The sequence below is a fragment of the Bison bison genome, unplaced genomic scaffold (assembly GCF_000754665.1).
Source record: "Bison bison bison isolate TAMUID 2011002044 unplaced genomic scaffold, Bison_UMD1.0 scf7180017864189, whole genome shotgun sequence".
NCBI classification, from domain to species: domain Eukaryota; kingdom Metazoa; phylum Chordata; class Mammalia; order Artiodactyla; family Bovidae; genus Bison; species Bison bison.
Genome location: NW_011494761.1, coordinates 2,034,016 through 2,046,427, shown reverse-complemented (window position 1 = coordinate 2,046,427; position 12,412 = coordinate 2,034,016). Strand labels below are relative to the sequence as shown.

At 37.3% G+C, this 12,412-nt stretch overlaps 1 protein-coding gene across 1 annotated transcript in view; it reads left to right on the top strand.

Moving 5' to 3' along the window:
- Positions 1 to 12,412, top strand: part of FER (fer (fps/fes related) tyrosine kinase) — a 419,822-nt gene that overhangs the window by 192,765 nt on the left and 214,645 nt on the right. The gene's annotated exons all lie outside the window — the stretch shown is intronic.

Sequence of the window (12,412 nt, the reverse complement as noted above, 5' to 3'; positions counted from 1 at the left end):
TAATGAACAGTAAATAGGAATTTAGGAAGAATTTTAAAAGTGATCAAGTCACATTGCTTGTTATACTGATTTATTTATTGAAGTTTAAGTATTATAAGCTGTTTCCTTTTGTGTTGCATTCTTTATTAACCACTAAACAGATGAAGAGTGTTTCAAAATTCTTTAATTTTATCCACTGAGAAATTTTAAACTTTTTGGCATAGGAAGGAATTAATGCTTCTGTTTGTCATTTTTTAACCTCATCATTTCAAACAGCATGCATTTTCAAGCTGGCTGCCTATAGGATTTCAGTAAATGTCCAGGCACTATAGCGACACTAAGTACTTACAAGAAGATTGAACCATTATCATTAGATGAATTTCAGAAGGTTTTAGGAACATATATGTTCCAGTTCATACATAGTTCATATAACATATAAATTCATCTAATGATAATACATTACATTTTATCTATGTGTTACATAGATATAGTTCTGAGCTGAAATTCACATATCATAAAAATAACCATTTAAAAGTGGCATTTAGTATAGTCACATCTAAGAATTATATTTAAAGGAAAATAGATGTTGATCAGATGGGTTAAGATAAGCCGTTTAAAGTGTATATTATGTTAATTTTGTATAGTATTCAGATCTCAACTTGATGATTAGAATTGTTTACTCTCATACATCAAACTTACTGTTTCTAATAGTATATCATTCCTTATTTCCTTGGCAAACTGTTTTATAATTTGCATCTATCTTTAAATTATGGGTGTATTGATAGATACCCTTCCTTATTACAACCTGTAACCATGTTGGCAATATTTGTAAAATGGTGTGAGAATTTAGAAGGAAAGAGGGTAGGTAAAGTATGAACTAACTACAACTTATATGAATGTTTCCTTCTATTTTCTAAGCTCTAAAAGTTACTATTTTGAAATGTTTCATACAGTAAGACTGAAATATTTCTTTTATTACCTATTATAGTTTAAAATGTAACCTCAGGAATTTAAATTAGTTTTTTTAGAAACAAAATGGAAAGGGTCCACTTGGAAATTATCACCTGTCTTTATATTTCCATTTTGTTTTAAGTAACTAAAGTGAACAGCATTATATATTCAAAAAATGAGACATTGTTACAAGTTCACATTTAAAGATTTTATTTGGCTTCCTCTGACATTGAAATTTTGCAGAGATCTTTGAGAGTGCCTATGTTTCTGTAAATGCCTCCAGTTTTCCACTGCCTAATTTTATTTAATTTGCCCTCCTTATATAATGTTGAGTTCTTCAATCATAAGAGTTTTGAGGTGAAATAGACTACTGGGAAAAATTTTAATTCTTTTTCTTTTTATGTAGGTGATTCTTACTTGGTCTAAATTTATTGCATTTCCTTTGTCATATACCTGTTGTCTGGAAGGGTTTTATAAATGGGGAAGTCATTACCAGATATTTATTATATTGCCTATTGAAATTTTATTCCGATCAATGACTTTTTAATCCATTACTAGATTATAAAAGCTGTACATAAGTGAGGGGACGGGTGTCCTCAGAGAGGAAGATATAAAGACATATAGGATTTTAGAAAATGGAAAAAATGTCAAGTAGTAGACCAATGGAAACTTGGGTTTCAAGCTCAGATATGTACTTGATAAGCTCTGTGGTTTGGGATGTAATGGGGGTAATAGCCAATACAGTGCTTGTGAGAGTCGGAGAGTGAATATATTCTTATTAAGTGCTGTGCAGATCATTAGGCATTTTTACCATTGTTTGAACACTTTATTTGAGAAAACATACAAACGTACTTTGTATGGAATATCAATGTAATTGGAGAATTTAAAAATTCTTTCTGGTTCCTGTTGAGATTTATTTGTGAAATTTAAATAATGGTAGAAATGTTATTTTGAAAATCATGTATTTAAGTTTGAGGCATTCATTGATCACAAATAATGTTGTTTTTAGTAACGTTGTCTCTGCCAGCTAGAGTCTAGTTTGGCAGCTAGTTTGAAGCTTTGTTTTTGTGTGCCTATCAGTTATTTTACAACATGGTATGAGGCCACGTGCTGTGAACATTATGGCTGACCTGCATGGATGCAGATACTTTCAGTTTTCACCTTTCTTACTATGCTAGCAGAGAATGTCTGTTGTTTTAGCTAGTTCAAGCAGGGACAACTGTACTTTTTATTGGATGTTAATGTATTAAGCATATCTAAGTATCTGAATCTCAGTGTAATTCTAGTGTTACTTACTGACTATTCCATAGTTATTAACCTGTTTATGGTGCATATTGTAAAGTCACAGTTAGAGTTTGTACCTAAAACTATTTATCTTGTGTCATAAATATTGGTAGATTTTCATAGATTCAAATAGCATCGTTAGATTTCATATGTTAATGTATAATCAAATCCTTGCTTTTGTATAAGATAAACAAAAATATGTGATAAAGTATTTCAGAGGAAACTTTTATGCTGTTATTAATAGGAAAGTACCAATTCATATTTCTCTGATTTATTTATCTGACACATTTGCTAAAAACACATTTTGGTAAAGTATCATTTTATTCATGTTGGGAGGGTAGGAAGTATCCATGTTGGCAAGGTAGGAAGGTGAAATTAAAAATGCATGGCCTACTGCTTGGTGAGCTTAATACCTGGTAGGTGAGACATTAGTAGAATTTATGAACAGAGAAACATTAAAGATGCAGAATTAGAGATGACTGAACCAAACATTTGAATTAACATCTGATAATGAATTGAAAAATAGCAACATAGTAAATATTTTAAAATAAAACTTGGGGGAAAGTCCTCTGTATAATTGCATATCATCATTTTTTATTTCTTCATTCATTTCAATTAAGAAATACTAGTTGAGCAAGTATTCTGTAGGACCCTGGGATGTGGGCCAATCAAAAATAACACAAAAGTGGAGGCCATGAGTAGTAAGTATGTGAAATTAGGTATCTCAGCATGTTGTATCATCAGTTCATTCAGCAGGTACTTACTGGATGTCTGTCATGTGCTAAGTTCCGCTTTGAGCTGATGGATTAATCTCTGAATGTACCAGACAGGTTTGCTTTGTTTTGTTGCCACAGTCTCTAGGCTCTTTGAACTACCTTTTAAATCCATACTATGGGTCTTCAGACAGACTGAGTGAAAGTATATACAGATCCACAGTTTGTTTGTATGACAGTCAATTCCAAGTTTGTAGCCTTGTCCTTGTATGCTTAAGATTCTTTTAACTGTTTCACTACCCAGCCATTCACGGATTCAAGAGAAGGCAGTATATATACCTTGAAGTCAAAATGAAACCATCATGAGATATCATTTTCTGTGCCCCAGGCACATAAACAGGGACTTAGGAGACTTCCTTCTTAACAATAAAACAAATCCATTCCAAACCCTGATTAATTAATTTCCAGGAAATACTAATTGAGTGAGTGCTTTTGAGGCCCAGACATATCACGATGGAGCTTACATGGTGGGGAGAATTCGTGGTCATTTATAAATCGCATACAATATATGAATTTATAAACCATAGTAAATGCTATAAAGATACACAGTGCTCTGAAAGCTTTTAACTGGAAAACTTAAGGAACTTAATGTTTGAGACAACATCTGAGGAATGAATAAAAGTTAACTAGGAGATGCCATGCCAGGATCATTTTAATATTATTCCTCAGGTTCCCCAACAACCTTTTCTGTTTACTGGTTTAACTGGTAATATGTTACAACTAGTCAATGTGCTGTTTTTATTTGAGAAAGCTAAAATTTATGTTTTACATTTTTAGATTTGGGTATTACCCCAGAAAGGAGTGTTTTAGCATTTTGCTTTTATTCAGCTTATTCATCTTGGCCTCTTTCAGAAATGATTTTCCTTTTTTCCTTTTTATTTTTTTCTGAAGCATGCTTATCCTCAATTTCTTTTTTTTTCAGATCTCCTCAGGCATAATATTTCAAATTAACATTCATTGAATCCCCTTCTCATTTTTATGTGCTTATGCTGTTCTGTCTGACTTTCTTGCATAATAATAGTCTTCTGGAAATATGTGTAGCAACAAAATCTGATTCTGCTTTTTATGTGTTTTTCATCAGTATGCATGATTGATTCTTAAGTTGCACAGTGATAAATCAGGAATGAATTCTGGATATTGTGAATGTTTTAAAAACAAAAGTAATGCATACTCTTAGTGAAAATTCAGAAATATGTATCACAGAATGTGTGCTTCACAGTAACACCCCCTTATAGACTCAGGGAATATTCTTTGAGATTTAAAAAATATCTAATAGTATGTATCTATGTAATTCTTATTTTATAAAATTGAGCCCTTAGCATATTTTTATTTATACTTATTTTTTAATAATATGTTACTTGATTTTTAAAAATGTAATACAAATGACAGTCAACACAATTTTGTCAGAATTTGTGGAAATTTATTCTCTACTACTGTTTTTATTGCTTCTTTTGAAATTCACATAGAAATCATTAGTAGCTCCAAAAAGAAATCTCTTATTTAAAATGAATATGAATTCTCTCAGTCACATTATCATTAAAGCCACATTAATAGTCACATTATTATTAAAGTAGAGAAACTTTAAAAGAGCCTATCTATATGTGAACCCAACCTCTTAGCTGAATTATAATACATTTGCACAGATTTGTACAAGGTCAAATGTAATATTTGGAATTTTGAGTGTATCAAGAAACAAGTCTTCAACGTTTTTTGAATGTACTTTTTAGTTTTTTTAAATAGAAGTATAAATCGTCTTCCAATGTTGCATTTGTTTCAGGTGTACATCATAGTGATTTGATATTTTTACGCAGTGCACAATGATCACTGTGATAGTCTAGTGATGATCTGTCACTATAGCGTCATTACCCTCTGTTGACTGTGTTCCCTGTGCTATGCAGTATGTCCCATGACTTCTGTGTTGTATAGCTAGAAGTTTGTACCTCTTAATCTCCCCTACCTGTTTCTTTCATCCCTCCACCCTCTTCCCCTCTAGCAAAGACCACTTTGTGCTCTGTATCTGTGAGTCTGTTTCTATTTTGTTAGTTTTGTTTTTTAGATTCCATACATAATATTTGTCTTTCTCTGACTTATTTCACTTAGCATGGAATCTTCTAGGTCCATCCATGTTGTCACAGATGGTAAGGTTTCATTCTTCTTTACGTCCAATTAATGTTCCAATGTGTGTGTGTGTATATATCTTATTTCCTTTCCATTCATCTATTGATGGATAATTAGGTTGATTTGATATCTTGGCTATTGTAAATGATGCTGTAATAAAAATAGGGATGCATATATCTTTTCTAAGTAGTTTTTATTTTCTTTGGAAAAATACCACATTGAGGAATTGCTGGATCATATTATACTTCTTCCTAGGTGGCACTAGTGGTAAGGAACGCGCCTACCAATGCAGGAGACAGACAAGGGTTTGATCCCTGGGTCGGGAAGATCCCCTGGAGGAGGGCATGGCAACCCACTCCAGTATTCTTGCCTGGAGAATCTCATAGACAGAGGAGCCTGGCGGGCTGCAGTCCATGGGGTTGCACAAAGTCAGACATTCCTGAGCACACACATATTGCAGTTCGAGTTTCAGTATTTTGAGGAAGTGTTATACTGTTTTCTGTAGTGACTGCACCAATTTACATTCCCACTGACAGCACGTGAGGGTTCTGTGAATGTGCTGTTCTTCGCCGTAGTTGTTTAGATGAACTTTATGAGCAACCAGCCTTGGCATTATTTTTAGATTCTTTATCTTCATCTTTAAGAAAGGGAGTTGATGGGTTTTGCACTGTGTTAGGACTCAGGATGTCCCTGATGTCAGAAGGATTGCTTTAAACAAGTAATTGCCAGAAGTCAGTTTCTCCTTTCAGCCCATGAAGGGGGTACCGCTGCTTGTGTTACTCTCTGTATTACTCCATCATGATTGCTGTGTCAGTGGCAGAAAGCCACCTTCAGATTAAAAACTAGATATGTTCTTTAGAATTGGAAACTGAAAATTCCCATTATTTTATTCACAATTTCTCTAGTTAGAAGAGATATATTAGAAATTTATACAAGATCTTAGGACACTAGTGGCTAATTAGAAATTTCATTTTCTCTGTCAGCTTCATCTCATTATTACATTTTATTAAACACTCTCCTGTTTGACTACATCTAGTTAACCTTGATTCATGGACCTAACATTCTAGGTTTCTGTGAAATATTGTTCTTTACCGCACTGGACTTTACTTTCACCACCAGATACGTCCACAACTGAGCGTCGTTTCTGCTCTGGCCCAGTCACTTGGTTCTTTCTGGAGCTATTAGTCATTGCCCTCTGCTCTTCCCCAGCATATTGGACACCTTCCGACTTGGGGCTCATCTTCTGGTGTCACATCTTTACTGAACATTGATGTCTTAGGAATCAGTGAACTAAAATGGATGGGAATGAGCCAATTTAATTCAGATGGCCACTGTGGGCAACAGTTCCTTAGAAGAAATGGAGTAGCCTTCACAGTAAACAGGAGGCCAACATGCAGTGTCTAGGTGCAGGCTCAGAAACCACAGAATGATCTCAGTTCGCTTCCAAGGCAAACCATCCAACATCACAGTAGTCATAGGCCCCGACCACTGATGCTGAAGAGGCTGAAGTTGACCGGTTCCTAGAAGACCTACAGAGCTTCTAGAACTAGCCAAAAAAAAATAGATGTCCTTTTCATCATAGGGGACTGGAATGCAAAAGTAGGAAGTCAAGAGACACCTGGAGTAACAGGCAAGTTTGGCCTTGGATAACAAAATTAAGCAGGGCAAAAGTTAACAGAGTTTTGCCAGGAGAACACACTGGTCATAGCAAAGACCCTCCTCCAAAAACACTAGAGACAACTCTACACGTGGACATCACCAGATGGTCAATACGGAAATCAGGATGATTATATTCTTTGCAGTCGAAGATGGAGAAGCTCCATACAGCAGGAAAAACAAGATCTGGAGCTGAGTGTGGCTGTGATCATGATCTCTTTATTGTACAATCAGACTTAAATTGAAGAAAGTATGGAAACCATAGGCCATTCAGGTATTACTAAATCTAATCCCTTATGGTTATACAGTGGAAGTGACAAATAGATTCAAGGGGTTAGATCTGATTGACAGAGTGCCTGAAGAACTATGAATGGAAGTTCATAACATTGTACAGGAGGCGGTGATCAAAACTATCCCCAAGAAAAAAGAAATGCAAGAGGGCAAAGTGGTTGTCTGAGCAGGCCTTACAAATAGCTGAGAAGAGAAGCGAAAGGCAAGGGAGAAAGGGAAAGATATACCCATTTGAATGCAGAGTTCCAGAGATAGCAAGGAAAAGTAAGAAGACCTTGTAAATGAACAGTGTAAAGAAGTAAAGGAGAACAACAGAATGGAAAAGATTGGACATCTCTTCAAGAAAATTGGAGATATCAAGGGAACATTTCATGCAAGGATGGACATGATAAGGAACAAAAATGGTAAGGATCTAACAGAAGCAGAAGAGATTAAGAAGATGTGGCAAAAATACACAGAAGAACTATCGAAGAAAGGTCTTTAATGACCCAGATAACCAAGATGGTGTGGTCACTCACCTAGAGCCAGACATCCTGGAGTATGAAGTCAAGTGGCCTTAGGAAGCACTAGTATGAACAAAGCTAGTGGAGGTGATGGAATTCAGGTTGAGTGACTTAAAATCCTAAAAGATGATGATGTTAAAGTACTGCACCTAATATGTTATCAAATTTGGAAAGCTTAGCAATGACCACAGCCCTGGAAGCTGTCAATTTTCATTCCTATCCCAAAGAAGGGGAATGCCAAAGAATGCTCAGACTACCATATAATTGTGCTCATTTCACATTGTATTAAGGTTATGCACCAGATCCTTCAAGATAGGCTTCACTAGTGCATGAACCAAGAACTTTCAGATGTAGAAGCTGCATTTACAAAAGGCAGAGGAACCAGAGATCAAATTGCTAAAATTCATTGGATCATATAGAAAACAAAGGAATTCCAGAAAAACATCTACTTTTGCTTCATTCACTACAAGAAAGCCTTTGACTATGTGGATCACAACAAACTGTGGAAAATTCTTAAAGAGATGGGAATACCAGACCCCGTTACCTGCCTCCTGCGAAACCTGTTTGCAGGTCAAGAAGCAACAATTAGAACTGAACATGGAACAACAGACTGATTCCACTGGGAACAGAGTACCTCAAGGCTGTATATTGTCACCCTGCTTATTTAACTTCTGTGCAGAGCACATGATGAGAAGTGCCAGGCTCGATGAATCAGAAATTGGAATCAAGATTGCTGGGAAAATATCAACAACTTCAGATACGTAGTTGATACCATTCTAATGGCAGATAGTGAAGAGGAACTAAAGAGCTTCTTGATGAGGGTGAAAGAGAAAAGTGAAAAGCTGACTTAAACCTTAACATTCACAAACCAATTTGCCTTGATTCAGGGACCTAACATTCCAGGTTCTTATGCAATATTGCTCTTTACCGGATTGGACTTTGCTTCTCTCACCAGTCACATCCACAACTGGGTGTTGTTTTTGCTTTAGCTGCATGTCTTCATTCTTTCTGGAGTTATTTCTCCATTGATCTCCAGTAGCGTACTGGGCACCTACCAGCCTAGGGAGTTCATCTTTCAGTGTCCTGTCTTTTTGCCATACTGTTCATGGGGTTCTCAAGGCAAAAATGGTGAAGTGGTTTGCCATTCCTTTCTCCAGTGGACCATGTTTTGTCCGAACTCTCCACCATGACCTGGAATGTTAGATCCATGAATCAAGGCAAAGTGGAAGTGGTCAAACAGGAGATGGCAAGAGTGTATGTCAACATGTTAGGAATCAGCAAACTAAGATGGACTGGAATGAGTGAATTTAACTCAGATGACCATTATATCTACTACTGTGGGCAAGAATCCCTTAGAAGAAATGGAGTAGCCCTAATAGTCAACAAAAGAGTTCAAAATGCAGTACTTGAATGCAGTCTCAAAAATGACAAAATGATCTCTGTTCATTTCCAAGGCAAACCATTCAGTCTCACAGTAATTCAAGTCTATGCCCTGACCAGTAATGCTGAAGATGCTGAACGATTCTAAGAAGACCTACAAGACCTTATAGAACTAACACCCAAAAAAAGATGTCCTTTTCATTATAGGAGACTGGAATGCAAAAGTTGGAAGTCAAGAAACACCTGGAGGAACAGGCAAATTTGGCCTTGGAGTACAGAATGAAGCAGGGCAAAGGCTAATAGAGGTCTGCCAAGAAAATGCACTGGTGGTCATAGCAAACACCCTCTTCCAAAACACAAGAGAAGACTCTACACATGGACATCACCAGATGGTCAACACTGGAATCAGATTGATTATATTCTTTGCAGCCAAAGATGGAGAAACTCTAGACAGTCAGCAAAAACAAGACTGGGACCTAACTGTGGCTCAGATCATGAACTCCTTATTGCCAAATTCAGACTTAAATTGAAGAAAGTGGGGAAAACCAGTAGGCCATTCAGGTATGACGTAAATCAAATCCTTTACTGTTATACAGTGGCAGTGACAAATAGATTCAATGGATTAGATCTGGTAGATAGAGTGCATGATGAACTATGGACGGAGATTCATGACATTGTACAAGAGTCAGTGATCAAGACCATCCTCAAAAAAAAGAAATGCAAAAAGCAAAATGGTTGTCTGAGGAGGCCTTACAAATAGCTATGAAAAGAAGAGAAGTGAAAGGCAAAGGGGGAAAGGAAAGATATACCCATTTGAGTGCAGAGTTTCAAAGAACAGCAAGGAGAGATAAGAAAGCCTTCCTCAGTGATCAGTGCAAAGAAATAGAGGAAAACAATAGAATGGGAAAGACTAGAGATCTCTTCAAGAAAATTAGAGATACCAAGGGAACATTTCATGCAAAGATGGGCTCAATAAAGGATAGAAATGGTATGAACCTAACAGAAGCAGAAGATATTAAGAAGAGGTGGCAAGAATACACAGAAGAACTGAACAAGAAAGATCTTCATGACTCAGATAATCACTATGGTATGATTGATCACTCACCTAGAGCCAGACATCCTGGAATGCAAAGTCAAGTAGGCCTCAGGAAGCATCACTACGAACAAAGCTAGTGGAGGTGATGGAATTCCAATTGAGCTATTTCAAATCCTAAAACATGATGCTGTGAAAATGCTGGGCTCAATATGCCAGCAAATTTGGAAAACTCAGCAGTGGCCAATGGACTGGAAAAGGTCAGTTTTCATTCCAATCCCAAAGAAAGGCAATGCCAAACAATGCTTAAACTGCTGCATAATTGCACTCATCACACACGCTAGCAAAGTAATACTCAAAATTCTCCAAGCCAGGCCTCAGCAAATCGTGAACTGTGAACTTCCTGATGTTCAAGCTGGTTTTAGAAAAGGCAGAGGGACCAGAGATCAAATTGACCAGAGATCAAATTGCCATCATCTGTTGGATCATTGAAAAAGCAAGAGAGTTCCAGGAAAACATTTACTTCTGCTTTATTGACTATGCCAAAACCTTTGACTGTGTGTATCACAATAAACTGTGGAAAATTCTGAAAGAGATGGGAATACCAGACCACCTGACCTGCTTCTTGAGAAACCTGTATGCAGGTCAGGAAGCAACAGTTAGAACTGGACATGGAACAACAGACTGGTTCCAAATAGGAAAAAGAGTATGTCAAGGCTGTGTGTATTGTCACCCTGCTTATGTAACTTATATGCAAAGTACATCTTGAGAAATGCTGGGCTGGATGAAGCATAAGCTGGAATCAAGATTTCCCGGAAAAATATCAATACTCAGATATGTAGTTGACACCACGTTTATGGCAGAAAGCATAGAACTAAAGATCCTCGTGATGAAAGTAAAGAGGAGAGTGAAATAGTTGGCTTAAAGCTCAACATCCAGAAAATTAAGATCATGGCATCTGGTCCCATCACTTCATGGCAGATAGATGGGAAAACAGTGTCAGACTTTATTCTGGGGGCTCTAAAATCACTGCAGATGGTGACTGCAGCCATGAAATTGACAGATGCTTGAGCCTTTGTAGAAGTGTTATGACCAACTTGGACAGCATATTAAAAAGCTGAGATATTACTTTGCCAACAAAGGTCTATCTAGTCAAGGCTATGGTTTTTCCAGTAGTCATGTATGGATGTGAGAGTTGGAGTATAAAGAAAGCTGAGCGCCCAAGAATTGATGCCTTTGAACTGTGGTGTTGGAGAAGACTCTTGAGACTCCCTTGGACTGCAAGGAGATTCAACCAATCCATCCTAAAGGAAATCAGTCCTGAATATTCTTTGGAAGGACTGATGCTGGAGCTGAAACTCCAATTCTTTGGTCACCTGATGCGAAGAACTGACTTGTTGGAAAAAACCCTGATGCTGGGAAAGATTGAAAGTGGGAGTAGAAGGAGACAACAGAGGACGAGATGGTTGGATGGCATCACCAACTCAATGGACATGAGTTTGAGTAAAGTCCAGGAGTTGGTGATGGACAGGGAGGCCTGGCTTGCTGCGGTTCATGGGGTCGCAGAGTTGGACATGACTCAGCAACTGAACTGCCTGAATTTTATATTGCACAATAGAGTTTGAGTTTTTTTATCCTTTATCTGGGAAAATATCTTCCAGTAATGTAAGTAATATCCAAATTTGGAGAGTTCGGAAATTTCTTGTTTCTTACCATGCTGCTGCTGCTGCTGCTAAGTCGCTCAGTCGTGTCCGACTCTGCGACCCCATAGACGGCAGCCCACCAGGCTCCCCTATCCCTGGGATTCTCCAGGCAAGAGTACTGGAGTGGGTTGCCATTGCCTTCTCTGGTTTCTTACCATAGGATTTTCTTAAAACGGAACACATTTGTATCTGTATTCATACACATGTACATGGAGCTATTTGTGAATAATCAGATGGGAGCCTTTGTTACACAACACTGTACCGTAATGCTCCTTTCATTGAAAAATAGCCTCAATAAGATGTTTTTCATTGCTAAATTTATTGCCATTGGTTCTTTCATAAGATTACCAATGGATGTGCCTTTTTGAAGTCAGAGGAAAGCGGTTTTGACAGAGTTTGGGAACATGTTACTAACTTCATGTGTTGGAATCACAAGTGTGAAGATGTGACTGTGCTGATGTGCACAGATTTGTGTCTGCTGCATTTTCTCTATCAAGTGTATGTGAATGACTATATAGTTTTGTTTTGTTTTTTTGACTGTGTGGTTTGATGAGAGAATAATACACGAATAACAATGATGCTGAAGCTGAAACTCCAGTACTTTGGCCACCTCATGTGAAGAGTTGACTCGTTGGAAAAGACTCTGATGCTGGGAGGGATTGAGGGCAGGAGAAGGGGACGACAGAGGATGAGATGGCTGGATGGCATCACCGACTCAATGGATGTGAGTTTGAGTGAACT